This window comes from Symphalangus syndactylus, chromosome 9 (genome assembly GCF_028878055.3).
Source record: "Symphalangus syndactylus isolate Jambi chromosome 9, NHGRI_mSymSyn1-v2.1_pri, whole genome shotgun sequence".
In the NCBI taxonomy this organism is placed as follows: domain Eukaryota; kingdom Metazoa; phylum Chordata; class Mammalia; order Primates; family Hylobatidae; genus Symphalangus; species Symphalangus syndactylus.
Window position 1 is genome coordinate 119,463,782 of NC_072431.2, and position 27,918 is coordinate 119,491,699.

Consider the following 27,918-nt stretch of genomic DNA (forward strand, 5'->3'; position numbering starts at 1 on the left):
TGAATATTACTGGTAGTTGTTGGGAGATGTGTGTGTGTGACCTTGTTGGTGGCAATTATCCCAATAGACATGGGAAAACTTTAGGCAATAACTTTAGAGATTCAGTCTTTAAGCCTGAGCTCAGGTGGCTATTGAACATAGTTGGCTGCCTAGACTGTTCTGAAATACCCCAAGACCACACTGATAGCAGGGTGTAGAAGGGCAGAAGAGACACTATTTTTGTTATATTAATAGTACATTACAGAAACCTAGTTGCCTCACAGCTCCAGTCATCTTCATTCTGCTTAGATTTTTTTTTTTTAGAAATGTGTGAGCCTTTTCTTCAGAAAATGTGTAAGCCTTTTCTTTAGAAATGTGTATGATTATGCTTTTAGTTCTCCATGAGACCTTCAACTCACATGGTTGAGCTATCATTAAATATTCTTGAGGCCATTTGGGTATTAAAACACCACAAAGATGATGCAAGTAAGTATGGACCACTTGCCAAGTTAGTACAGGATCATGGCTCTGAAGAAAAGCGAGGTTACACACCATCACATACCAAAGAAACCACAAACAAATCAAAGATTTTCATTGGCAAACCATAGTTAAAATATTTCATTGACTCCAGCAGCAGAGTCAACAGATCATATTTATATTTTAAAACAATTGACTCTGTGTGTCATGGCAGATAGGAAAATCTGACCATTTTCAAAAAGGCAACTTTTCAAGGCCATTCAGAACCAACCAGAGTGTAAACAGTCTAAAAGGGATTTGTTACTAATGCTGAGATAAACTTACCACCAGTGTTTGGATTTAGAGAATGAACAATGCAATTAATCCCTTAGAAAGGATTTGGGACGGAAAAGGAAGACAGCTATTCAAGTATGTCCTTACCGTTAGGTTCCTCCCTGTTAGCACAAATCAGAACAAATACTTTAGTCCTAAATTATTTCTCTAATGATAGTCAGAGCCTACTTCGCTGGCTGGATGTATCTCTATTTGCAAACAGTCAGGTTTCCCCGTAGGGGTTGTAATACACACTCATGATTGATAGAGATTACAAAAGTTGCAGAGGCCCATGCAATATGTAAACATATATCTGTAATATATTTAAAATAAAGACAGATGGAAGAATGTGTCCACTAGATGATGAGACAGGAATATGAATGTGTATTGTTTCAGGTCTTCATCAGGTATTGCTCCAGCTCCATGTCAGGTCTATATTATGGCCAAGAGAATATGTGCACACATCCACCCAAGGGAGCCCCAAAGAAAGGAAATTGTAGTAGGCACACAATTCATCTCTGGCCGCCCGCCTGCCAAATGTTGGCAGACTACTCAGGGTCACAACCCACATGTTGTGAACCACAGTTTTACCTCCCTGGGTAGCATGTGGTTTTGAAGGTAAAGGCTGTGAGTTTACATTCCCAGATGCCATATGTATGCAGTTAATGGACAACTATAGTCTCTTTATACATACATGGCCACAAATCATTACAGACTGATGTCTGGCTGATGGATTTGATCTGCAAATTTCCCATATGCTTCACCTTAAGCCAAAATGGGCTGGAAGAAAATACATGGTTTTTGGACGCTTTTGACAGAAAAATGGGAAGCCTTTTCTTATGGAACTATGGTGTGGAGCTACAATGTGAGATGGAAGAAGACTATCTTTTCCTCAGTTTCCTTGCATATTCACAAAACAAACAGAAAAAAAGAAACAACCTGCAGCTAGAATATAATTGGCTGCTGGAACTTTCTCCAATGTGGTTAGTTCTGGTTCATTCTTAGGAACTGAAAGGAACAACCATCTCCACAGTTTCAGGGTTTTCATTGACAAACTGTATGATCCCGTTTCTTTTTTCCTTCACTTTCACTTTCCTTTTGTTCATTCTTCCCTCTCTCTCTTCCTCCCTTCTTCTCTCCTTCCTATGTATGTACATACTATGTTTCTCACTTCCTAAAGGATTTGGGAGAGTAAACAAGAGGAACAAATGCTGGGAAACAATATCCTCAGACCAATGGCCATTGAGAGCACAAGCTAACCATAAAGACCCATATGGTTTATTATTATTAACATCTAACATAGTTCTCCCATGACTATCTTTGGAATAAAGATCAACGGAGGGAAACACAACTTACATATTTTTTATTATCAAAAAGGAGGAAACAAATGACTTCCTCATATATGTGTATTCCACAGAATTGCATCAGGGAGATAAGTAGAATGCGTTTGAGTGAGGATTTAGAGCTCTCACATCTTGCTTTCTTTAAATGAAATATTATATATAATATATATAATAGAAGATATCACAAACAATGTACCCACTCACTTCCGAGCTTTAATAAAGTTGAATTTTTCCACATTTCTTAGAAAAATTATAAAGACAATATTTTAGATACAAGTGAAAATTCCTGCATATCCCCTTTGACTTTCATTCCCTTCCTCCTCCCCAAAAGTAGTTATGAGAGTAGGATTTTTTATTTCCATACCCACTTATCCATGCTCCTACTGATAGACATTTAGACTGTTTCTGAGTTTTTTCCACAACAATGTGCATTGTTATACATGTTTCCTTGTGCAAGTTTGCAAGATTCTCCCTAGAGCAGAAGCATTCAAACTTCTAAAAATACATTTTACATTATAACTCAATATACATACACAAGCACTTAAAAATATGTACCCTTCTTTCTTAGGTCAGGTTCCCTAGCAGCAAAGCCTGGGACAGACTTTCTTGTGCTAGGGAAAACCTGTAAGGAAGAAAGAGGAGCAGGACAGAATAGAGGAAAGAGCTAAGCAAAGATGTGGTTTCCGCTGAGGTCTTGCCTCAGCTTGATCCCTCAGGAAATTGTGGAGCAGGGGGCCCCCAACTTTCATACCTCTTATTTGTCAGTCATTGGCTGCTTGGTGGGGATAAGAGTGTAAGCTTCCAGACATTTCTAGTTGAAGTAGCTCCCATCAGCCAGGGGTAAGCTGTGGAAATGAGGGCAGCTGTGAGCAGTTAGCAGCTAATACAGCAGTTAGGGGTGAATCCATTAGCCCCACGAAAATGATCTGGGCAGGGCACCAACAGCATCGACTACACCTTCCAACTGGTGATGCGTTCTGATATTTTTTCCTCTTCCCTCCCTCCCTCCCTCCCTCTCCTTCTCTGCCTTTTCCTCCCCTCCCCTCTTCTCTCCTTCCCTTCCCTAAATTGACTTTATTATCTGTTAACCTGCAGTTTTAAAAACACTATTCTAGGATTTACCTTGAAGGCAACTTGCTAGACTATGAACTTCTACAATAGCAGATATGACCAAATGGCTCTTCAAAGCAATTTAATCAATCTGTTTTTTCTGCCAGTATTGTATGAGAGTTCTGGTTTTATGACTTCCATGTCAATACTTGTCAGTGTTTTCAGGCTTTAATTTTTGCCAAACTTATGATTATGATTGGATGTGTTATTACTGTTGTAAATTGAATTTCTCTGATACGATTCAAATTGGGCAACTCCTCGTGTTTATGGCTCAGTGAGATTTTCCTTTTGCAACTAGATAAGAAATCCTTATCTAGCTTGAAGACATAAAGACATTCTACCTTATTTTCTTCTAAACATTTTAAATTTTTATTTTTCATATTTAGAGCTTTATTCATCTCTGAGGTTTTCTTGGTATAGAAAAGGTATTGTTTGGCTTTGTGTCCCCACCCAAATCTCATCTTGAATTGTAATCCCCATGTGTCAAGGGAGGGACCTGGTCGGAGGTGATTGGATCATGGGGGCGGTTTCCTCATGCTGTTTTTATTATAGTGAGTGAGTTCTCATGAGATCTGATGGTTTAAAGTGTTTGTCAGTTCCCTCCTCACTCTTTCACTTTTTCTCTCCTGTTTCCACATGAAGAAGGTACTTGCTTCCCTTTCGCCTTCCACCATGATTGTAAGTTTCCTGAGGCCTCCTCAGCCATGCAGAACTGTATATCAGTTAAACTTCTTTTCTTTATAAATTACTGTCTCAGATAGCTCTTTATAGCAGTATGAAAACAGACTAATATAGGTATATAATTTCGTTTTGTTTTCCACCTAAATAACCAGTTATTCCAGCACCATTTATTAAATAATCATCTATCTTATCCTCACCAATTTGTAAGCCACATCCACTATATATCCATTTTTCCCATGTACACTGGTCTGTTTTTAGGTCTTTATGTTCTAGTCCATTGATCTATTTGTCTATTCACCTGCACCAATAGCATACTGTTATAATTGCTAAGCTTTATGATAAATTATGATATTTGATAGCACCAAACTATTAATTTTGTTCTTCAAGATCTTCTTCCCAGTTTTCTTCCACAAACGTCTTAGGATCAGCTTTTTAAATTCCATGGAAATTTCAGTTGGGATTTTTTTGTTGTTGTTGCTATGTTGACCAGGATGGTCTTGAACTCCTGGCCTCAATTGATCCTCCCACCTTGGCCTCCCAAAGTGCTGAGATTAGAGGTGTGAGCCCAGCTTTTATTGAAAATGAATTTATATATCAATTTGAAAAGATGATATCTTTATGATATTGGATCTTTCCATCAATGAATGTGGTATTTATGTTCATTTATTAAGGACTTTTTCTGTGTACTTCAATGCTGTTTTTAAACTTCTTCCATAAAGTTATAGTATATCTTTTCTTAGATTTACCCCAGGTGTCTTTTACATTTTATTGATGTTTTGAGTGGCATCTTTTTTTGTCTATTACATTTCCACGTGGTTATTGCTAGTCCACAATCAGTAGGAACACTACTGATTTTTGTATATAAACCTTAAACTTTCTTTTTGATTTTAACTTTGTATAGACTCTTTTTTATTTCCTAGACAATCATATCACCTACAAATAAGTAGAGGTTTGCATGTGCCTTTCCAAGTTTAATGCTGCCTTTTTTTTCCCTTATTTAATAAGTTAGGACTTCATTACTGTATTAAAGTGAAGCAGTCACAGCAGGTGAAATGCTTTATTAAGATAATGCTTGCTGTAGTTTCATGGTGTTAAGGAAGTTCCCTTATCATTTATAATTCTAGTTGGCAGAGATTTTTTAAAAATCTTGATAAATATCACATTTCATCATTTTTTGCATCTACTAAAATAATTATATACTAATCTCCTTTAATCTGTACTTAAGGGGTATGGCACAGATTTTCTTCTATTGAACTATTCTTATATTCCTGAGATAAACCTCATTTGGTTTTTACACTCTGCCAGATCATTTGCTAGTACTTTATTTAAGATTTTGCATCTGTTTGCAAATACATCCTTTCCTTTTAACAGTTTGTCTAGTTTTGAATCAGTGTGATACAAACGTTGATATAAAATTAGTTGGAAATTTACCTTGTCTTTTATTCTCTAAAACAGAAATTACCAGATGGGATACCAAAACAAAATCTAGTTTTAATTGCCTACAAAACACTCTCAATACTACTAAATTTTGCTTTTTGTTACTTAAGCTTAAATACTTACATTGATTGTTTTCTGCTATATTTGAGTTTATTTCTATCCTTTCATTTAAGTTTTCTATTGGCCTTCTTTATTCTTGCTTATTTTTTTTTGACTCCCTTTCTTCTGGTGCACCAATACAGTTTCTACATTCTTTTCTCCTTCCTCCTGTTTCATAAGCTAGATTATTTTCCTATTATTTTAGTTGTCACTCTTACATGTTTAACAAAATATTTAACCATACATTTTCTACCAATATTTCATTATTTAATATTTATATTTTCTTGCCAGATATAAAAAGATCTTAGCCTACTTTTACTACCAATGGGCAATGCCCCCATTCCCAGCTTTTTGTTTAGAGCTTTTGTTGTATCTTCAAAAATTCAAAATACTTAGTTATTTTTATTTATTTTCTGTGCTCACTGTTTCATTTCTTTTTTCTGGGTTCGCTTTTCTTCTAATTGAGGTAAATAATTTAATAATTTCCTTCCTGAGTGTCTGTGGGCAATAAATACTCGAAATCTTTGCTGGGTAGAAAATACCTTTATTTTGTCCATACAGTTGAAAGACTGGACATGAAATTGCAGGTTGACAGTTACTTCCTGTCAGCACTGAAGATATTATTCTGTTATTTTTGGCACCGACTGTAGCTAAGGAAAAGTCTGCTCTCTCAGAGCTTTAAGCGTCTTCCATTTCTTTGATGTTCTGCCGGTTTGTTACAGTGTATCTAGTTGTGGATTTATTTTTATATATTTTGTTCAAGACTTGATGCACTTCCAATCTGAGAACTTACATTTTTTCAATTTTAGATAACTACCATTTAGTATGGTTTTAAATCTTTATTTTCTCCTTTCCTTTTCCCCGCTAACTTATTATGTCATACCTTCTTCTCTTAACATCTGACAACTCCTCTGTCCTCATCATTCAAGTCTTGTTTGTTTGTTTGTTTGTTTTTCTCTAAATTAGTTTCTTTCATGGTAACTTTCTTTTCTTTTTCTCAAATTCAACTCACCAACAGTCCTGTTGGTTCTAACTTAAAAATAAGCCCAGAAAATGGCCACTTCTCATCACCCTTACTGCTATCACTGTATCCTAAGCCACGATTAGCTTTCTGCTTCTACACTTGTCTCCCACAGTCTATTATTAGTGTTTACAATTTCAAATTGCACCCCCACCCTGACACTCCCTGTCACTCTTATCTTCTCCATGGCACTTATCGCAATTAGCATGACATCTTTAAAAAATGTTTTCTTCTTCTTCTGATTCTGCTTCTGATTATGTTCACTGTCTCTCTTCCTCACCACTCTATAAGCTCTGGTGATAAGGATAAGAATGCTTAGAAGAATCAGAATTTTTTGCCTATTTTGTAAACTCTGTAGGCTAGGCACCTAGAACAGTGTCACACATAGTAAGAATTCAGCACATTTTTGGTAAAGGAATACATATGTTTTAAGAAAGAAGAATAAATTTTGCTTAGGTTAATAGAGTATTGGTCATTTCCTTTAAAGGTGAAAGTTCTTTAGACTTGATATTTTTCATTTAGGTAGGTGAGGGTTGGGGAACTCTAAAAAATGATGAGAAATGTATCTCAAAGAAGAGCTGTAGAGAATCAGCACTCCATCCTGGATCTTAGCATTCACATGTTTTTAAAAGTAAGGCCATCGTGACAGCATTCTAAGTTAGGAGATGAGACATGCAGAAGAAAAAGAAATAGGAAACTCTGCAACCAACTGCCCAAGTGAAAGCTAAATAAACAAACAAACCAACCAACTGCCTTTCTGGGTTTATGACAGAGGTGCCGGAAATCACAGGAGACTTCCCTGGGACATGTGTTGTGTAACAAATCCTGACAAATACATGGATCATCAAAGAGATTTCTATTTTATATACTGAGAAGCTTTCTGATCCAGGAAGTGGTCAGGCCATCTGGGATCTCCTGCTTACCCATATGGAGCTCTGATTGAATATGTGAGAATAAGAGGAAAGCTCAATTTTAGTGAACATGAGCTGTTTGGAGTCAGCACGGGGGTGCATCCGAGGTGGTGATGACACAAAGGTATTACTTTTCCACCAAGCCCTTTTAATGAGGGCTGAAAGTAGTCAGAGTCTGAGAAGATAGAATGACAAAGAAGGAAAGAATGACTTCCATTTCTCCATGTGACAATGTTATAGGATGCAGTCATTGACCTAAACAACCAGATATTTCCTTGGGATGGGAAATCAGTGAGAAATACTTGGAAGCCATCACGTTGTGAGGAGAAAAAAAAATTAACTCTAGGAATCAGCATGTAAAAGGAATTATTCTTTAGCAAATAATACTGAACTATTTCTTCAGTAAAAGGAATAATAAATTACAATTATATAGCATGTTATACTTTCTCAAAGCATAGAAGCCACCTCATTAGATATTTTCAACCCTGTATGGTAGGTAGGATAGACTCTACAAAGCTCGAATTGTGTATAGTGTATAGTATAGTGCTGGATATATAAAGAGCACTTAATCACCCTTAATATGAATTCTAATTTTACAGTTGAGATGGAAAGAAATTATGAAATTGTTTATTGACAAACAAATGTCACAGGGCTGATTGTGGTACAGCTGGACTCAAGAGCAAGTCTAGTAAATTTTCAGTCTCGTGCTCTCAATATTTCATCATGTGCCCTGCCAAATATGCTACCGTCCAAAGGCCACACAGATGCAGAACAGGAAATACAAGTGTTCTGAGTAATTATCCTGTGCCAAGGGTCATTGATCTTCCTGATGAAGAGCTGCTGTTGATTCACCTAAAGTTTAATAATCTACCAACGAAGGCACTATTAAGAATTGCTTAACATAAGCGCAACCTGCCAGTTAGGAGAAACTTGGCACAGAATGGGTCCATTCAACCGAGGACATTTTATTATAATCTCCAAGATTGGCCTAGTCTTGAGGAAGCAATACCAAAGTGGCTGTAGAAGTACAATGCAGCCCTAGGTGATTTACTCAGAAGGTCTCACTCTTTGCTTTCTTTTAAAGTCAGTGTCCAACTCCAGCACTGGCATTGGGAACAGATCTCTGTGCTGCAGACTTCTAGTGCACTTCCCACATCTCAGTGGAAGCCTGTGTTATACTGTGAGCATCTGCCTGCTGGTAGGAGTCCTCCCTCAGCTCATTTCACTAGCAAGTATACATAGTCTTCTCCACACCCTCTGCCACATGTGTTAACAGTGTCTCTCTCTGAAACCATCCACTAATGGGAAGGCTGAGGGCCACCCAACTCCATTGAGTAACTCAAAAATAGGGGATTGTACATTTACTTCCTTCCCTATTTCTCTCACCCTCACATACGGTGACAGAGATCATATGTTTCCCTAATTCTTGTCCTTTCTCAATCCTCTGACTCTCTGATTTTGTTAAAGTGAATTAAGCCCTCAGCACTTCATCAATAGGATTGCTGCATACACAAAATCATTCTGCTTGGGTTCTCAATGACTCTGAGCCTCTAATGAGACTGCACTCCCGGCAGACACCTGGCAGACTCGGTAGTGGAGAATCCAGCTAAGCTTGGCCTGGTCTTCTGACCTATAGAAACTGAGATAATAAATACGTGTGTGATTGAAGCTGCTAAATTTGTGGTGATTTGTTACATAGCCGAGAAAACTAACATAACTAGGCATTAAAGGATATGGGCACCTTTCTTTGGCTCAATCCTGTATGAACTTGAATAAATGACTACCATATTCAACATCAGAACTAGAACCTCATAGGACATTAGCACTCCAAAGAACCATCTTACAACAATTACCCTGTTATAAATTTCTCATTCATAAAATTCAAGTTTAGAAACCCCTCACTTAAGAACATTCTAGATATAGAGTAGAGACCTTCCAGGGTGGTTTTTAGTGCTCCCAACACAAGGACACACACGTGTGTATGTGGGTTGTGGTGGTGGTGAAAATGTTTTATGGAGCCAGAATGGTTAGATGGAGCACTAGAAATCCAAAGGATTGTAGACTAGAATAGAAAAGTCTAATTATAGAACAGTGACATAACAAGAGTTCTTTTACAGAGGTCAAATCAAAGACTCAAATGACTGGATAGACAAATGTGAGGGACAGAACCCATGAATATTTTGATGTGACAACCAACAGGAGCAAATAAGTGGATGAATCTCGAGATCTAAGTTCTGATCATGATAGCTTGCAGTGCCTTCCTAGTTCAGAGTGAATTTCCTCTTTTATACCTTTTGGAAGCTCAAGGCTCAACATACGTGCATGTCTTTACCTTTCTGCAGGCACTCCTGTGTGGAAGCTAAGAAAATGGTTACCCCAATCCACAGATCATACCCAAAGAAGGCAGGTAACTTGCTTAAAGCTAGAAATGAATCTGGGGTTTCTAATGACTAGTTCACTGTTTTCTTTGAGTTCATTGGAAAATGCATATAACTGGTTTAATGAAATGCTTGGAGGATGCAAAAGTGAAAGGTGTTGAAAGCTCCAGTGAAGACAGAAAAGCAATACAAAAGCAAACTGGGATCAGGAATATAGGCAGGAGATAGCCAGATGTGACACAAATTGAAGTAAAGGAAGCCAAAACACATGGGAAACAATAATTTGAAACAGATATTCTCCAGGAAAAAGCAATCTGGAAAGCAGTAGTGTAGTGAGAGACTTGAGTATCGCTGTTAAGACAAATGGGGTCTCTAGTGCAGTTTCAGGCTTTAACCAACCTCTTTGTTTACCCCCCATGTGTTCAAATTTTATCATGGCCTGTGTGTGCCATAAAATAAAAAAGGTTGGGACCCCCAACCTTTTTAGGAAGACTAACCTGCTCCCAGCACCAGCTTGTTCTTCATTATTCCTCCTGTCAATTAAAAACTTACAACAAAGTGCTGCATACATGCAGAGAAGAGCACAAATGATAGGTTTCCAGACTGATCAATTATAGAAAGGGAACATATCAGTGTAGCCAATACCTGCATTAAGATGATGAACATCACCTGGACACCAGAAGTGCCACTACCCTCCTTGTAACCTCTTTCTGATCACTACTCATCCCCTGCAAAGGTAACTACTAAGCTGAATCCTAACAGCATAGATCAGTTTTGCCTGGTTTTCAATTTTATATATATGGAATCATACAGTTGGCAGTTTCTATGTCTGGCTTCTTTTACTCCACATTATATTTATGAGCATGACATATATTGAGTGTAGGTACAGATTTTTCATTCTTATTGTTGTATGGTATTCCACTGTGTGACTATACCACAATCCATTTATTCATTCTATTGGTGATGGGCATTGCATTGTTTCTGTTTGGGGGTATCATGAACATTTTTCTTCCTGACTTTTGGTGAGCAAATGTATACATTTGATTCAGTTCTAACCAGCTTTTAAGAGTCTTTGGGACAAACCTTCTCCAAATTCCCTTTATATGCATGAACCCTCCATAAGTTTAAGACACACTTAATTATATTTTTTCTCTCTCTGCCTTGGGAAAAAGATGGAAACAACCAATCGTGACTATTAACTATTAATTTCAACTAAGGCACACTGAAATATTTGTATACTTTTCCCAGAAATATTTTTTACAACAAATGAAACATGTAATGCTTACAAACATTCACTGAGAAATATTTGTTCAAAAATTGAGATAGCTTTCTGTTAATTGATACTAACAAAGAACAGAGTGATAGTATCTGTCCATTTAACCTACCACAAATGAGACACTGGATATCATCACTGCCCCAGGAGTGATAATAAAAGAGGGTCAGAACCCATGATTGAGACCAGAATTGTCTTTTGAAAGCCCCCAGATCACCTATCATACTCCTTTTTATTTTGACACTTTAACAGAAACATCTAACAATTATCTCCTCTCTGATAAAGACAGTAAGAGCTTTATTACCTAATGGGGTCCTAGATTTGTATAACACAAGTATCTTAAATATACCTGTTTCCCAGCTCCCTCCAACCATTTTCTGCTTTAGAAGAAATTCATTTTCCAAGGGAGAATATGTACGTCCTCTCACTCTTATTTGGAAGAGGGGACAGAGAAATAAACCAAAATTAAGTTTAATCTCTGACGGGTCATCCTTTTCATCTAGTGCTGGTATTTTTCTAATACAGCACACATTTTCCTGAGGCAAACAGGATACAACGTGGTGCATTATTTAGGAAACATATTTTGCATTAGACTGACTGTCCAAGACACCATTGATATCAGGAACTAACATTGCAAATAGAGAAGGAGAAAAAACCCTCTTATTTAGTTTGAATGGCTTTATGATTTATCAAAAAAGTAGATCTATTAATTAATGGGTTTCCCCTGCTGTAAATAACAGAAGGAGACCCAGGCTGATTTGAACAACAGTAAAAGGATTTATTGAGAGGCTATTGGGAACATCACAGACTTGAATTAATGGCTGTACAGTAAGACCTCAGGATTGGGAACTAGCAGGAGATGCTTGCATGCTTTCTCTCTGGGTGGTGGACTCACTTATTTTTGGCTTAGTGCTCACTCCTTGGACCAAACATAGTGGCTGGAGCCAGGAGTAGTCTCACAGGCCCAGCCTGCATCATGGGTTCTCTACCTCAGGGGTGGGTCTGTTACCAAAAAGGGTCAGAGGAGGTGCTGGCAGACAAAAGCCATGGCCTTGTACTACAAGGGTGACAGCTGAAGTCATCAGCTTACTGATAGAAGTAGTACAAGAAAAAAGGAAAAGTGGTCTGGGAAGGGCGATAACATTGGTAAGTGTATATAAGAAGTCCTGGGCTAATGACAGTGCTGGAAGATACAGGAAAAGGCTTTACTTGAGCACATACCGTAATCAAATGCTACATTTGTTCAGGGTATTTGTTTGCTATAGCTAGACTTTTTTTTCTATTAAAAATTATTAAACTTTTTTTTCAGGAAGGTAACTTTGTTCTTGTGAGTCTTCTCATTCTACTCATTGAAAGAATTGTTTCATAACATAGTTCTCGATAATATGAGGTTTCTTAGTAATATGGTCTGAATGTTTTTGTCCCCCACAAAATTCATATGTTGAAATTCTAACCTCCAGGGTGATGGTATTTGAATGTGAGACCTTTGGCATGTGATTTGGTGAGGCGGACAGAGCTTTCATGATTGGGAGTAGGGTCCTTATAAAAGAGACCCAAGAGAGCTAGCTATCCCCTTCTACCATGTGAGGACACAGTGAGAAGGCACCATCTATGAACCAGGCAACTGACTCTCACCAGACAGTACATCTGCCGACACCTTGATCTTGGACTTCCCAGCCTTGAGAACTGTGAAAAACAAATTTTTGTTGTTTATAGGCCACCCAGTCTATAGTGTTTTGTTATAGCAGCCTGAATGAATGTACAGATATATGCATTAGATAGGATTAGATGTATGGGGATATTTGCATTAGATAGATTTTTGTATCTATATACATAAGTGAGGCTGGACTGTAATTTTTCTATGTTATATTATACTGCGGTTACTCCCACTGTTGTCATTCCTTCAATCAGTTGTTTATTGAGTTACATTTATGTGAGAAGATTTATGTGAATGTCAGTTCTAGGAATATGGGGATGCTTATGGTGAACACAGTCCCTGCCCTTGTAGTGCTTGAAATTTAGTAGGGAAGACAAATGATAACAGCAGAATTAACAAACTTATTATCATTTTATTGTGATAAGAATACTTAACATGAGATTTACCCTTTTAACAATTTTTTTATTTTTATTTTTTATTTTTTTGAGACAGAGTCTCACTCTGTCGCCCAGGCTGGAGTGCAGTGGCACGATCTCGGCTCACTGCAAGCTGTGCCTCCTGGGTTCACGCCATTCTCCTGCCTCAGCCTCCTGTGTAGCTGGGACTACAGGGGCCCACCACAATGCCCAGCTAATTTTTTTTTGTATTGTTTAGCAGAGACGGGGTTTCACTGTCTTAGCCAGGATGGTCTTGATCTCCTGACCTCGTGATCTGCCTGCCTCGGCCTCCCAAAGTGCTGGGACTACGGGCGTGAGCCACCATGCCTGGCCAACAAATTTTAAGTGCACAAAACATTGTTGACTATAGGTGCAATGTAGTACAGCAGATCTTTACAGCTTATTCATTTTGCTAGACTGAAACTTTATGCCTACTATTCAGTAGCTCCCCACCTTCCCCTCGCCTCATGATGCCACTCTTTGATTCTATGAATTGGACTGTGTTCACTGAAGCACTATTCATAGTAGTCAAGATGTGGAAACACCTTAAATGTTCACTGACAGATAAATTAATAAATTGTGGTATATGCATACAAGGAAATATTTTTAAGCCTTAAAAAAGAAAATTCTGCCACTCACGACAATATGGATGGACCTTGAAGACATTATAACAAGTGAAATAAGTCAGTCACAGAAAAACAAATACTGCATGATGACGCTTACATGAGCATGTAATAAGGGAAATACAGGGTGAAAAGGAGATACAGTGATATAGATCATAACACCTAGCTTACAGTGTTGTATGTCAAGGATAATAGATGAAGCACCTAGTTTAAAGCAGAACACATAATAGGCACTACAAATATTATTACCATTTTTGGCAACTTTTCCCAATTATTTTCTAGTTATTAGTTTACGTAAGTTTTTAAGTTCCTGAGCAAATTGTGGTAATATCTATTTTTTGAGAATATTGTTTACTTTATTATTATATTAACACAAAATTGTACAGAGTATTATTCAATTTAAAAAGCTCCGTGGCTGTGGTTATCTATATCTTCTCTTCCAAATATTTATTTTCTTTTTCAGATTAAGGAGAGAAGGTTGGTAAATTGTAATAACTTTTAAAAGTGTTATTTTATGTGTGAATATACATTTTTATTGATTTTACCTTTTTGGCTTGTAAGTCTTTTATGTTATCCTCATTAATCCCTTGTATCAGTTTTTCTTAAAATTTTTTGTTTCTTTTCTGGCTTCTTAAACTTAATGTTTATTATATTTTGTCTTTCTTGCTTAATAATGAAAACATTTAAGAATATAAATTTTTATCTGATGTAATTTGACTTCATCCTATAGGTTATGATAGTTATTTATTTTCTAAATAATGTGTAAATCCAGTTTTTACTTTTTCTTTAAATGAAAAGTTGCTTAAAGGAGTGTTTTAAAACTTTCAAATGGGTGGAATTTATTTTCTTTTGAATTTATTTTATTTTCAGTTCTGGGATACAAGTACAGGATGTAAGGGTTTGCTACATAGGTAAATGTGTGCTATGGTGATTTGCTGCACTTATCAACCCATCACCTACATATTAAGTCCAGTATGTGTTAGTTATTTCTCCTGACGCTCTCTCTCCCCACCCACGCACACCCTCTGTCAGGCCCCAGTGTGTGTTGTTCCCGTCCCTGTGTCTGTGTGTTCCCATTTTCAACTCCCACTTATAAGTGAGAACATGTGGTATTTGGTTTTCTGTTCCTGTATTGAATTGCTGAGGATATTAATTTTTTAAATGGTATGGTTAATGAGATTGATAAAATTTCTGTTTTTTGAAAACATTTGTATTTCAGTATACATACATATTTTTATAAATGTGTGTATTTACACAAATTTCATATACATACTTGTTTTGTTATTGTTTCATGGGAGCCAAAAATATTATACATAGGCTACAATGTTTCAGAGATATATCTATAGATAATTAGTAAATCACTCATATTTATTGTTATTTCAGCTCGCTTATTTCCTTATTTATCCCTCGCATTATTGATCTTTCTAAAACAGAGAGAGTTCTGGTTTATTTACCAATTCTATAATATATATACATAATATAGATGGACATACGCCTCCCGAGTAGCTGGGATTACAGGTGAGTGCCACCACACCCTGCTAATTTTTGTATTTTTAGTAGAGATGGGGTTTTACCATGTTGGCCAGGCTGGTCTCAAACTCCTGACCTCAAGCGATCTGTCTGCTTTGACTTCCCAAAGTGCTGGGATTACAGGCATGAGCCATCACGCCAGGCCCCAGTCCTGTTTTATTTCTGTCACTTTCATCTCATATTTAAAATTCTTTTTTCCTCTGTATATTTGGAAGCAGGTAGTTTTTGGTACATAACATTTCTTAACTCACATCTTTGTTATACATTGAACCACTTATTGTGAAATTATACTTTTTGTCTTGTGCTTATTGTCTTGAATTTTCCTTTTTACTGATATTAATATTTTCATATCTATTTTGGGAAGATGCATTTAATATTTTTGTGTCTTTATCACTTGTCATAGACGATCACTGAATGTTTAAAATTTATTTTGAATTCTTTTGTAATAGGGAAGTTCAACCCATTTATTGATATTTGATTTTATTTCTGATATATTAATTATTTTCTTTAGGCTTCCTTCTTGTTTCTAGTCCCTCCCCCACACATATAAACTATAATTTATTGGCTTTAATCTTCTATAGTGCTCTAGAAGGTTCATTCTCTATCTTAATTTTATTTCTTTTTAAGTTAAAAATTGTTCTTTGAGCAATACCTCTTTAATTATTAAAGTAAAAAACAAACACAAACACAAATCTTTTGAGACTCCTTATTTAAGACAAATAATTTAATAGCCTTATAATTTTTTATGTTCCCTTTCTTGGTTAACAATTTTTGAAAATATAAATTGGGGGTTTAGTTCTAGATTATTATTATTGTTGCTAAAATTATTATTTTACACCTTATTTCTAATCTTTTAAGAATAATGTTTGACAGTTGTTGTTTTTGCAACCATATTTAGTACAATTACTGTAGATTTACATACATGTCTAGCTGATTTCAATACTCCAAGTCTCTAAGTTTTGCAATTAACATGTATTATTATTGTTATTATTGTTTTTTGAGATGGAGTCTCACTCTTCTTGCCCAGGCTGGAGTGCAATGGTGTGATCTCGGCTCACGGCAACCTCTGCCTCCTGGGTTCAAGCAATTCTCCTGCCTCAGCCTCCCTAGTAGCTGGGATTACAGGCATGTGCCACCATGCCCAGCTAATTTTGTATCTTTAGTAGAGATGGGGTTTCTTCATGTTGATCAGGCTGGTCTTGAACTCCTGACCACAGGCAATTCACCTGCCTTGGCCTCTCAAAGTGCTAGGATTACAGGCGTGAGCCAGCGTGCCCAGCCAACATGTATTATTTTTATAATTACAAAAACAAACAGATATTTTCCAGAAGATAGGAAAGACTAGTGCTAACACCAATCAGGATAGCAAATGCTTATTCAAATTTTGTCTCTTTTTCTTGCCGTTAGCTCCAGCAGCTCTTTGTCTGATGTATGTTTAATGGTAATAATAAAAAGATCGTTTTTTCCTCTTCTTTCTAATGCCAAAGGCAGTCTTGTCCTTCTAAAACCTAAAGTTTTGCCTATTCCAGAACAGTCTAGATCCAAAAGGTTTACATTGACTGTTCAGACTAAGGTAGACCTGAAGCAGGCAGCAACAGCAGTGTGATTGTGATGATAATCACATGTCAAATTTCTCTTCTTCTCCTCTCCCCTTGCTTAGAAGCCCCGTCCCTTGGCATCGTTCACGTGCACAAGAACCTTCTGTGGCCGGGCGCGGTGGCTCACGCCTGTAATCCCAGCACTATGGGAGGCTGAGGCCAGTGGATCATGAGGTCAGGAGATCCAGACCATCCTGGCTAATACGGTGAAACCCCGTCTCTACTAAAAGTACGAAAAAAAAAAAAAAAGCCGGGTGTTGTGCCGGGCGCCTGTAGTCCCAGCTACGCAAGAGGCTGAGGCAGGAGAATGGCGTGAACCAGGGAGGCGGAGCTTGCAGTGAGCCGAGATCACGCCACTGCACTCTGCACTCTAGCCTGGGCGGCAGAGCGAGACTCTGTCTCAAAAAAAAAAAAAAAATCTTCTGTATGATGATTTTGCCCATCTTTTCTTCTCTCTTTAAATGCTATTTAGCCAAGTGTTTGTCTTTTGTCACTGCTTTCTACCACCTGACAGATTTTTTTTTTTTTTTTTAAGAGCCATTTACTTACTGTCAGAAATTACTTTTCTGGTTACCAGCACTTGCTTTAAATGTATGTGATGTTAGTTTAAGCTGTAACTATGGGAGGCCACCTGCTTCTCTGCCATCCTGCCAGGTGCTGGGTCTGGGTGTGTAGGTGAGGGTGTTAAACCTGTCCCCCAGAGAAAACCACATCAGGTCTTTTATCCCTTTTAATGCTGTGGTGGGCTTGTTCATCCTGTGTGAATGTAAACTTCTGAGAACTTGGTTCGTGGAATTCAGGAAGAAATAACACTTGCTAGAAACCCCTGACAATGAACTCTTCACAAGACCCCTTCAATTAAGCTGTCTGCAGGTTTTAAAAAGTGTTTCAAGGTTCTAAGTACTTTCTTTCACTGGAGGTATTGAGATATTCCTATGAAAGGCCTTATGATCAAGGTCAAGAAGGGTGGTGTTATTCTAGTTATTTCGTATTTCAGGCATGCTTAAACCAAATGTATACTTTGGAAAGTCTTTCTTATTTTTTACCAAGCACAATCTTGATGTGGTTTCTATTGATTCCTGTTCCACTGTGGATTAGGTAAGAAAGAGCCACTTTTCTTTCATGGACACATTTGACTTTGAGGGGGTTTGTGGTTGGAAAAATATCAAAGTCTGTGATTACTTCATGCTTTACCCAGTCTTAGGGTGAGTGTGGCTGGCGTTTGGTTTCAAGGCGTTGCTGGATGTTAAATGAGGACTTGTGAAAGCTCTCAGGTCTGAATGGGGATTCAAGAGCCCCCATTCTGGGGGTGTTGGTGAGTGACAAGATGAGAGAACTGCTATTCTCAAAACTGCAGTGTCTGTTCAGAGTAGTAAAGGAAGCAGTTGGCAAATCCTGGGAAGAGAGCTTATTTAGCACTGTGTTTCCGATTTTAATAGAGAGGGCTTTCTTAGAATATTTTTAGAGGATACAGAGGTTATGAGCAATAAGGAAGGGAAATAAAAAACCAAGTAGTTTTCTTGCATGGCTGTTTGGCTAGAATTTCATAAAATGAATGTTATCTGCAAGAAGACTAAAAACAGGGTGATTCATTACAGAAACTGTGTCTTTAACTTGCTAAACAAGTAGTTACATATGGGAATAAAACAGTCAGTTAAGCTGGTCTTGAAGCCTGACTGATTGAGACCTGGAAATGCTCTTGGCTGATTGACTGGTGTGAGCAATCATAATAGTAATAGGTGACATTTAATGAATGCTTTGCTAAGCCTTGAGTTACATCATCACATTTAATGCTCACAGCAGTCTATGAAACAGATACTACTTATGTCTCCATTTTACAGAGAGGGCATATGAGTGACAGGGTAAATAAGTTAAGTAGGATCACAGAGCTAGTAAGCAGCTGAGTTGTAGTTTGAACTGAGGCACTGCATCTTAGTTACTCAACTAGACCCACGTTGCTGACTGGCCAGATCCACTTCCTTGCTCGCCATGTCCAACAACCCAGCTGAAGAAATCTACAGAGCTTTGTTAATATTCCTCCTGTTTCTGGAGCCGGCCGCTAAGGAGGAGTAGGTCCCAGCTGCAGAATGGGTTTTCCCCTAACACGGTCATGACTCTCTTGAGTTATGTTTCAGCTTCTGGGCAGTAGCCTAGATGGGGGTCTATCTACTCATTCTGGAAACAACCATAGCTGGCCTATTTTTTCCTTTATTTATGGGTCATGAGCACTGCCAGCAAATTTCTCTGAGGGGTGCATTTAAATATGCCACATTTGTATTACTGTATGCGTATGCTGGGGGAAACATTTATGATAAATCAAGGTTTTAGGTGCCCTATGGGAAAAGCGCTGATGGAGAAATACATCTGAAGAAAACTTTTGTCTTAGCAGTAGTTACTTGAGGAAACAGTCTCCATTTATCTTTAGAGGCTTATGTGCAATGAATACAGACCACCCGGAATCATGGTTCTGCATATCAGAAGAGGAAAATGAAGCACTTAAGCTTAGCTCTGGGCTGCTTCAGCCTTCGCCGTGCTATGCGAGTCTCTCTCCCATTCCTCTAGCCCTTGCTCTCTCCAGTTTTCAAGGCTGGTAAGGCTGGCAAATGCCTGCTTTCCTGTGAAGTCTTCTACCCCAGCCACGTTAACCTGCTTGGAATGCTTGTCTCAGCATTTTCCCTGTGGTTAACACCCACATGTGCCTACCCGCCTGCACACATTTCCTAAGGGCCACCATTTCTGATCTCTTTTCCCTCCCTGATAATGATGTATCGCTATTTCTCCTTCCCAATCTTGCTGACCGTTTACATTTATATACTTACTTGTGTGATATTTGTTTAATGCCTGTCTCCTTTACAAGTCTTTAAGTCCATTGAAGGCAGAGGTTCTGTTTGTGTCTTGAATAAGTGTCTTGCTAGACATAGGTGTTCTAAATATTTGTTGAAGGAATGTGCTTCTCTTCTTTAATTATTAAAGTAAAAAATAAACACAAACTCTGTAGAAACTTGTGCATGTAGGTTGTTTATTATTTTCTGCCATTTATAGATCCCCTCTCTCCCACACTGGACCATAAGCTCACCGATGTAAATATTTGTAATCCCCAATGCTGATTGTAGTGGCTGACACATGTAAGTGTTCAATGAAAGTGAATGAAGTTGAATGGCCCTGTGTGACTTATACCTCAGATTTAACATCATGGATATAAAGCATTTCAGTTCAGTCTAACATTTAAAGCACCCATTAAGTGTCAGACTCTATGCATAGTACTAAGGATACAAAAAGGTGTGAGACAGTCTAGAGAGGAAGACAGATATAGAAAGATAATTATAGACAAATTGTTGCTGTGCAATGAAAAAGATATGGATAGAGTATTATAGGAGACAGTGAATAGAGTTGCCTCATTTCTTAGCCTAATTTGAATCTTAAAAGTTCAGAATTAGACCCGTATAGAGTGTGTGAGTGAATGAACTCTGAGTACGAAGGACAAAGATCAAGAGTGTGATTTAGTAGCAGTTTGATGCTGCTGAATCACGAGGCATGCGGCAAGGAGTAGTGGTGGTGAGGCTACAAGGGTAAGCCATAGATACGCTTAAAAGGCATGTGAAAGAATTGTGGTCTTTCCTTTATGTTTTTCTCTACAACCCGGTCATTGTAATTGCTGGAATTTTTCTTGGCTGTTTCAGAATGCAAGATAATTTCAGATACTAAAGTCTGCATTATAGAATGCGAGAAAAATTTCAGGTACTAAAGTTGAAAGATTCATTCATTCATTCCTATGTATTCCTTCAGTGAATGTTACTCAGTATCTACTAAATAGTAGGTACTGAGGATGGTTACAGGTTCAATGAAAATACAGTGTTTACTCCCAAGGAGTTTAATCATGTGAGGGGGGTAAATATGGAGTAAGTATAATGGCATAATGGCGTAAGTCAACAGTTCTCAAATACTTTGGCCTCAGGACTTCTTTATTCATTGGAATATTATGAAGATCCATACCCCCACCTTAGTTTTTTGTTTATGAGGGTGATATATCATCAGTTTTTGTTATGTTAGAACTTAAAACAGAAATTTTAAAAAGATTTATTAATTAAAAATAATAAAGTGGCCAGGTGAGGTGGCTCACGCCTGTAATCCCAGCACTTTGGGAGGCTGAGGCAAGCAGATCATGAGGTCAGGAGTTTGAGACCAGCATGACCAACATGGCGAAACCCCGTCTCTACTAAAAATACAAAAATTAGCTGGGTGCAAGCCTGTAGTCCCAGCTACTCAGGAGGCTGAGGCAGGAAAATCACTTGAACCCGGGAGACAGAGGTTGCAGTGAGCCAAGATTGCACCACTGCACTCCAGCCTGGGCAACAGAGCGAGACACCATCTCAAAATAATAATAATATAATATTAATAATAATAAACCAATTACATATTAACATAAGTTTTTTGGGGAAAATTACTACATCTTACCATTATTTTTCTTTCACCAAAAAATTCATGAGAATAGTGCTGTTGTTTTACATTTTTGCAAGTCTCTATGTCTGGCTTAATAGGTGTTGAATTCTCATATCTGCTTCTGCATTCACTCTCCTGTAATATATGCTCTTTTGATTTAATTACGTCTAGAAAATCCAGCCTGACACAGTTATGTAGTTAAAATGGGGAGTAATTTTAATATAGACTTTTCAGATAATTGTGGATATTCTTTGACATGATGCCAAAACTTGACAAGTGGTAGTTTCTTAAAAGTTAGTTGTAATGGGGAATCTAAAACCAATCAATAAACTTTTTATACTCTGTCACATAAAAATTTATTGGTCTATCTTATACTTTGAATGGATTTATTAACCAGGCTTGATTTTGTAACATTAGGTATTAGTCATTTGGAAAACATTGGTTCACTGAGTGAACCACAGATGCATTTCATTATAAAACATGAAGTCATGATATAAATACAATATAAATATAATAACATAATAAAAATCAGATCATTAATATCATTGTTGACCTCATCAAAAGAGGCTTTAAGCACTGAGAAGCTGTCATGGTCATGGTGATGAGTTTTCCAAAATTCTAGCTTGTGCTTGAAAGTTTAATTTTCATAACTGATAGCAAATAGTGTCAGTTGTTTTCTTTAACATGTCAGTGTCACTTCGGTCATTTTCCAGAAAATATCTGCTAAATACCTAAATCTGAATAACCTGAGTTTTTGTTTTGTTTTGTTTTGTTTTTTTAAGATGGAGTCTCACTATGTTACCCAGGCTGGAGTGCGGTGGTGTGATCTCGGCTCACTGCAAGCTCTGCCTCCTGGGCTCACACCATTCTCCTGCCTCAGCCTCCTGAGTAGCTAGGACTACAGGTGCCCGCCACCACGCACGGCTGTTTTTTGTATTTTTGGTAGAGACAGGGTTTCACTATGTTAGCCAGGATGGTCTCGATCTCCTGACCTTGTGATCTGCCTGCCTTGGCCTCCCAAAGTGCTGAGATTACAGGTGTAAACCACTGCGCCCGGCCTAACCTTAGTTTTTATGTAAGTCATTCTTTCACATAAAAGATGGCATTCCATGAAAAGATTGAGTAGTTCAGCTTGCAATTCAATCATGCGGATACTTGTCTTCAAGACATCCAGGAAAAAAAACCCATCATGCTTCAATGGGCAGAAATGCTTTGCGTGTGCTCTCCATTTTCTCATATAGTTTTTCAAAAAGTGTGTTTATTAAGAATTCAAGAAGTTATTTTGAACGTGGCAATGCTGTGAATTCTTTTACTGACTTTTCATCCTGTAGACATTCAGCAATTCAACTGAGGGGTCATGTTTAAAAAAAATTATACTTTTGGCTGGGTGCGGTGGCTCATGCCTGTAATCCCAGCACTTCGGGAGGCCGAGGGGGGTGGATCATGAGATCATGAGGTTAGGAGATCGAGACCATCCTGGCTAACACAGTGAAACCCCGTCTCTACTAAAAATACAAAAAAATTAGCCGAGTATGGTGGTGCGTGCCTGTAGTCCCAGCTACTCGGGAGGCTGAGGCAGGAGAATGGCGGGAACCTGGGAGGTGGAGCTTGCAGTGAGCTGAGATTGTGCCACTGCATTCCAGCCTGGGCGACAGAATGAGACTCCGTCCCAAAAAAAAAAAAAAAAAGTTACACTTTTTATTGCATTATCAAGTGTATTCTTAAGTGAAACAAGTTTTTGCTTTTGTTTTGTTTATTTGTTTCATTGTAAGTATGTAGTGATGCAGAATACAATAACTACTGGCATGGTTTGGTGCTACTGCCATGATTTATGCCAAGGTGCAGGCAGCTTTACCTCCCATTGCTTTTGTAACACCAGTAGGACGTCAACAAAGTTGGTCCAGGATAAGTAAATAGATTAAGGAAAAGTTATTCAACACTTTGAATATTTTAGCACCACTTGTGTGTGTTGTCAAGCAGTCACATAAAAAATAATCTTCTTTGATGATTAGTTCGTTCTGATACTGGACAAATGCAAGCAAAATAGGCGTGCTTGTAGATTCTTCTGTTTATAAGGCAAAAGTAAAATTATGCAGAAGATGTGGCAACGCAGTCTCTTTTTCCTGCTAAATTTTTAATTCAACAAGTTACTTTGAAGGTGGCAATGCTGTGAATTCTTTTACTGACTTTTCATCCAGCAGGCATTCAGCAATTCAACTGTACAAGGTTTTATTATTTCTCAGTTACTATATATGTGTTTCTCTAGTTCATGCAATTCAATGACTTTATCCATTTATAGTTCAAAATATATAAGCAATGATTTTTGGCTTTTAGGAGTTCATTACATCTATATTTAACATATTTAGTCCTTTATCTTTAAACTCTGAATGTGTTTTTAATATATTTTGTAGAATTTTCTTTTGTATTAATATATTGAGTATAATTCAGTTAAGGAGAGTAAATTAGTAATATGACTCTGTTTCTGAACACAGTTTTTGTAACTAGGAAAAGAGTTTCTGCCGTTCTACACTAAATACATGTTGAATAAATACTCAAAGAATATTTGTTTGAAGGGACACAACATTATGGGTCTACTGATATGCATATACCATAGGCCAACCCAGCAAGCATGAACAATAAAGGTACCACTGCCACAGAGTTTGGGTTGGGATGTATTTTTTCTTCCAGTTTATGTCACCACACTCAGCTAATTTCTTCTTCTGCTTCTGCTGCTGCTGTTGCTGCTTCTGCTTCTTTTTTCTTTCTTCTTCCTTTTTTTTTTTTTTTTTTTTTTTTAAGAGACAGGATCTCACTATGTTTCCCAGGCTGGTCTTGAACTCTTGGCCTCAAGCGACCCTTTGGCCTTGGCCTCTCAAAGTGCGGGATTATAGGTGTGAGCCGCTGCACCTGGCCAAGAAAAGGTTTTAAATTAGTAGCATGGACTGTTAGTAAGGGAGAGAATTTAGAAGTCATCTAGTCTTCTGATACATGATACATGCAAGTCCTGAGAGCTTAAGTTGCTTGCCTGAGTTCACCTCCTAATTAATGGTAGGGCTGAGCCAACAAGTTAATGCTTTGGTATACAGTGGAGCTGAATTAGGAGCAAATTCACATGCTAACTTTTGGTGCAACTCCCTGCCATAAGAAGAACTGCATTATCTAGTTTAATTGCCACCACAACAAAAAGATCATGACATATATTAAGGTAATAGGAGCTTCATGCTGAAAGGGAGGAGAGTAAAACCATTGCCAAGTAGAAACACTGGAGATTTCCACTCTTGCCCTGTTCACAGCTTAGATTTGGTAACTAAGCTATTAATGAAAATCATGACATGCTAACCCAGTCTTTTTTTTTTTTTTTTTTTTTTTTTCCTTTTAGTCAGTGGTTCTGCAACTTTAGTGTGGATAAGAATTATTATTCAGGGATGTGTGTTAATTAATGGGGGATTTAAGGATATTCAAGCCAATTTTGCTAATAAGCAATATTTGCCAACCTTGAAATCTAACTCTGGTGGGATGGAAATCTACTCTACTCCAATGCATTAAAAATTTAGTATTTAACATATTTGAGTGTTTGCTAAATTAAAATTTTGAATATAAACTTCAAAAAGTAAAATTAAGTGTTTTGGGGAAACCCTGGAAATTACTGCTTTCTATGTTAATACCTACTAAGCCCATTCCTGGTCTCAAAGCCAGGGTTTAAGAGGTTTTATTATAATTACATTTTGTAAACTTCTACCCTTCTCTCCTTTTCTTTTTCTGTAATCCAGCAATATATCCGACTTGCCTTTCTTCCCTCTTCTTCCAAGTCCCAGAACATTCTTTTCTGGAGCATTTAAATCCCAAAGGAGAACTGTGAGCTCTAACCCACCAATCAAAGCCAACTTTTACAGTGTCTTCTTTTGTCTATTTGTGGGCAACCCCTCCCCATCTCTCCCCTCCCTGAAACCCACAACTATCCCCTCAGGCCCCACCATAACTGCTTTTTCCCACCTGGCAAACAGCCTCACTGAATTCTGGGTGGCAGGCATTAACCAGACTTCAACACAAATGCTCCTGTCGAAAATGGCACCAAGTTAGGTGAAGAACAAAGACACTCTGGCTTCAAAGAGGAAGCTCCAGTTTCTGCACAGGAGGAGTTTCACACAACTTCGGTTAACAACAACAACCATCTCAGGGGAAGAAAAGGCCCTGACTACAAAGAAATGCCAAACAAGCAGTCCTCAGTCCTTCCTTTCTTTCTCTGGCGTGTTTTGCACAAAACCTGATCAGGAGAGAAGGGCTTTGATAATCACTTGGACCATGACCGCTGCTAGTAGCACTTCTTCTGCTTCATATATCTCAGCAATTTGTGGGCATCTGAGTGTTCCTTGCTTACCCAGGTTTAGAGTGTGAACACACACACACACACACACACACACACCATGAAATGGGATTGGCTGGCTACAAAAAGATTCTGGCGACTTCCCAAAGATTACAGGCCAAGTAATGTTTTTCCTTTCTTCTTTCTTTTTTTCTGCGATTCACTCTCTCTTTTTCTTACTATTCCAGTCAACTGCTGATGTGTGGCTGTACAGCAATGACAAATACATACTCACCCCAATTGCCACGTTTTTGAGGAAAAGAAATTGAAAATGGTGGGAAAGTGGCAGCTGACTACACAGGGAGACAGAATGAAATTTCAAAATAATGAACAATTTCAAAATGTTACTTTCCTCCTCTCTCTAAACTCAAGGCAGAGAATTTTTAAAAAACTGTTTCCATCTTGATAAAACCCTAATTAAAAATAAAAGGGCTAACTAAAAATAAAAATAAAAAGACTGTGGAATGAGGCAGGCATTAAATAAGTAAATCAGACAAATTCAATATGCTTTCATTTCCATACCTATCCTGTTAAGTCACTTCTCCCAGTTTGTAACATGACAGCACTCTTTTCTTCCTCAATCTCTCACTTTCTTTCTTTTCCCTTCTCTATCTCAAATTGTCGAGCTGTTACTGTCTCTTTTATCCCCTCTTGGTCTCTGTTATCACAGAAGTGGACAAGAGCCAGGTCTAGCTGTGGTTTTTTGCCATGTCAGTAGCCACACCAGTTGTTGATAAAAATCTGGCACTGTGAGATGAGGCCATCTGTGGTGAAGTTTAAACCTATTTACCTCCCTGGCAAGCTGGTTGAAGCCTCCCTTTCTCTGTATTCAGTGAGGCTGAAGATGACAAATGCAGTGGGATTAAAGCCATGGGATGAAGTTTGGGGCAAAACAAAACCCTTTCCCAAAGACAGAGCTATGATAGCTATTAGCTGTAAGGATAAGCAAATCCCCACTGTCTGGAGCACGCAGCCAAGAGACACTCCAGCTCTGTGTCCCACTCTGTGTACTTGAAGTAGACAGACAACTGGCTGAGTTACAGTCTGGACTTTGGGTACTGGCAGATGCAAACTGGACTCTGCCACTTCTTTGTTAAAGGACCTTGGAAAAATCCTGGGCTGTATTTTGTGATTTGCAGGGCAAAACTCCTGTTTTAGAGAACTGTTCTCAAATATAATGAGCTACAGAAGAACACTACCACACTTGTGACCTCCAAATAGGACTCCACAGCTTGACCAATTACCTGAACCATAACACTCCAGTCCAAAAGACTTTGGTTGCTTCCAAAAATCCAATCAACCCTTACAGCTACCAATGAGGCTATTCAGACACGCATGAAGTAAGCTCTGAAGTCAATGCCAAATGCTTTGGACAATGGCAGCGTCCCTGGGCAGAGGCCAATTTACCATGAAGCTAATAAAGCTTAAGCTTCTAGGCCTCTTTTGAGACCCCCAAGAAGGATGCTGGCAATGTGTTCCCATGTTTGTATTTTTGTTGCAAAATTTATAAAAGTAAGGTGTTTTAAGCCCAATGAGTTGACTGCTGTCTCTTGTTTCTACTTTCCCTCTGTTAGATTTCACTTTCCGTTACAGGGGGTTGGAGTGATCCAAGGCAGTTGAGTTAGAGATATATTCAGTGTGGGTTTAGTGGGATAAATTTGTGAGAATCAGAGTCTCATCCATATGCAGTTACTTTACTGCTGGCCATCGATATAGGAATGGTTTTTCGGTCCATGCCTACAGCCCAGTGTGCTGACCCACCTGGCAAGGTACACAGAAGGAGGCAGAGCCAGAAGTTGATTCCCAATATTTCCACATGAAAGTGTCCCACGGTGTTTGGCACTGGAAATATGTGGGCAGTGGAGGAGAAACCAGATTTGAAATGTGTGGAGCCAGAGGCTACTCTGTGGAATGGAGATAATATCTATATTTTTAAGGTTATTATGAAGATTAAACACAATAAGGTATATGTCAGTGTTAACCGGTATCTAGTATAAATGGTTGGTAAGGAAAGGTATTTTTCTTTCTTATTTAAAGGATTTGACTATATTCATTATGAAAACCAGATATCGGCTGGTCGTGGTGGCTCACGCCTGTAGTCCCAGCACTTTGGGAGGCCAAGGTGGGCGGATCACCTGAGGTCAGGAGTTCAAGACCAGCCTGGCCAACATCGTGAAACCCTGTCTTTATAAAAATACAAAAAAAAAATTAGCCGGGCATAATGGTGGGTGCCTGTAATCCCAGCTCCT